Genomic DNA, 2967 nt, shown 5'->3' with positions numbered 1-2967 from the left:
TTTTCTTTCCCTTACTCTCCCTTACCCTTATCCTGTCTTTCCTTTCCCTTATGCATTTTCCCCCCCCCGAAAGTTATCCCTATGCCATATTGCTATAAATGATATAGATGATAACACCCAAAATGCTAACATACCTGTTGAAACAAAATTGTTAAAATGAACCCTATCTATATATGTTTAAAATAAACCCTACCTATATATGTTTTCAAACACCGATTATTCAGTGTCGTTTCACTCTAATCCACCCCAAGGGAATTATTGATAAGAACCTGGGTTACCCCCCTCCCCTTCTCTGGGGCGGGTCGTAACACTTCCCAAATCTTCGTTCGCGAAGCCAAGCCATGAGTGAGTGAATCTCCTCGAAGTGAAATCTGAAAAAAGAACACCTATCCCTACAATTAGCTAATAGAAAAATCTTACCAGCCAAGGCACCATACTCATCAAATATTGCTGGATATTTACAAAAACTACCAACTGCAGAGGTGTGTTTGATCACCAATACATTGATAAGAAAAATAAAAAAATGCTAAAGACTGCCTATTCAAGGATTCACATGGTTAAAAGAAGTCTTTTGTTGACTTTATCCTGCTCACTATGGATATCATAAAATCATTCAGGATGCTCAGAGTTAAGGCGTCCTTTCCTCACATTTTCTTACAAACTAAAATATTAATTTTCTTGAATGCCTACAGTATCTTACAGTACAGTTTACATCATCAGAATTTGTTTGGGGGAGTAAAAAGCATAAAAAAGTTTAGTTCAAATCTTTACCAACCTAGGTTAAATTCAGAATGGTAATATCTTGTTCACATATAAACAACAAAACCAGACAGTTTTACATATGTTCAACCATCTATAAAAGCCAATTAGAAAACTCTAAATCATGATGTTAAACTGAAAAATATTACGGTAAGGGTACAGCATATGAAAGTGAATGCAAAGTCTTTGATTTAATGCCTATAAAAAAATTCCAGCAGATAAATTATATTATTTTTATTGAAAGCATTGTCCATATATAAAAAGATAACTCTATCAATTTAAGGACACCTTTCACAGTTTATTCTTTACCCTTCTATATATTGCAATAGCCTCCTGTAGGTACTCACTCGAACAATGTGCACAACAGAACCTCTTCTGTCTGCAACACTCAAGGCGACACTACTCTGGCTGCCATAGTGAAAACTGCTAACTGCAGCATAATTGGAATTACAGGACCTAGACAGCATACTCTGAATACAGAGGGGACAGATTTAACACAGATTAATGCAGCATGCATAAACCACCAGACATGTTATATATAGACTAATACAAACATATTCCGTTGTCATGCAAGATAAAAAACATGCAAGAACAGAACCACTGTGACATATAAAACAACTCAGTGAACCCTATTTACTTTTATTTACTGCAAATCAGCATGCAATCAGCAGTTTACATGCAGAATTACATGTAAATTAAGTAATTACAATGTTCATCTATCTGGAAAAACAACAAAGGTGCATGGTTTATAAAAAATTCTAGGTTTTCATTAAATTTGCAATATATAAAATATGTTGTAGGAGGAGAACCTGTTGGTCAAGATATACACCTGTGGAAAACCATCTAATTTCCAGTTCTTTTGTCTCATTTTTCTCCCCTATTACTAATACAGTACAAATAAAAATTTACACAGAGACAGATTTGACTGTTTGACTGGGTTTTCTTTCAATGCCATCTACATCCACAATGCATTCCAATAAAACTTCATTCAAGAATGTGAACAAGCCTCATTTAAAGAAAAAGAGGCTGGTAAGAAAAATTGGAGTCCATCCCTGTGCCACTATAGGTAATCAAACAGGTAACATGAGCTCAAGCACAGAAGTGATAGTGGTTTGTTTTTGAGCTTCATTACCTTGCAAATGTGACCTCTGCAATAGAGCCAGCAGTGTGCTCTTGCAGCCAGGAGGGCCAATGGCATCCCGGGGTGCATCGGGAAGAGTGTGGCCAGCAGGTCGAGGGAGGTAATCCTCCCCCTTTACCCGTCCCTGGTGAGGTCACATCTGGAATACTGTATTTGGTTCTGGGCTCCTCAGTACAAGAAAGACAAGGAGCTACTGGAGAGGGTCCAGCAGAGGGCCACAAAGATGATTAGGGGACTACAGCATCTCTCTTATAAGGAGAGCCTGCAGGAGCTGGGCCTGTTTAGTCTAGAGAAGAGAAGATTGAGAGGGGATCTCATTAATGCACATAAGTATATCAAAGGTGGGTGTCAAGAGGATGGTGCCAGACTCTTATCAGTGATGCCTAGTGACAGGACAAGGAGCAATGGCCATAAACTAAAACACAACAAGTTCCACCTCAGCATGAGGAAGAACTTCTTTACATTGAGGGTGGCAGAGCACTGGAACAGGCTGCCCAGGGAGGTTGTGGATTCTCCCTCTCTGGAGAAATTCAAAACCCACCTGGATGCATTCCTGTGTAACTTGCTCTAGGTGACCCTGTCTTTGCATGCGATTGGACTAGATCTCCAGAGGTCCCTTCCAACCCTAATAATTCAGTGATTCTGTAATATTGGCAAGGGTAAGAGAAAGAAAGCAGTACACATTACCATCTCGCCACCATGGACTTTTGTAGTTACAAGAACAAACAAACTAAAAAGACTGCACAAACAAAAAAGAAAATCCCCCATGTGTCACCTGAGAAATCAAACAAACCTCTCTTAAAACAGTGACAAAATCTCATGAAAAAATATGGTCATAGTAAAAGATATACTGTAGGAGCAGCTAAACAAGACAGCACCAACCACTTGGATGATAGAAGAAGAAAATATTAAAGCGAAAATATTAAAGCAAAAATATTGTGGTCCTGAGCGAGTCAGAGCTCAGATTAATTAATTTTTTTTTTTTTTTTTTTTTTAATGGCCCCTCTTCGCGAACGAAGATTTGGGGAAAGGTCTTTTACCTTTCCAGCCTGCGCAATGGATTTTTT

The 2967-nt window shown here is 38.4% G+C and overlaps 1 pseudogene; it reads right to left on the bottom strand.

Moving 5' to 3' along the window:
• The window catches only part of LOC113960996, a 126831-nt pseudogene that overhangs the window by 9615 nt on the left and 114249 nt on the right, over positions 1-2967 (bottom strand).

This window comes from Neopelma chrysocephalum, unplaced genomic scaffold (assembly GCF_003984885.1).
Source record: "Neopelma chrysocephalum unplaced genomic scaffold, ASM398488v2 Primary Assembly neopelma1_97010, whole genome shotgun sequence".
NCBI classification, from domain to species: Eukaryota; Metazoa; Chordata; class Aves; order Passeriformes; family Pipridae; genus Neopelma; species Neopelma chrysocephalum.
The sequence above is the reverse complement of the archived record's forward strand: the minus strand, read 5'-3'. Positions and strand labels throughout refer to the sequence as shown.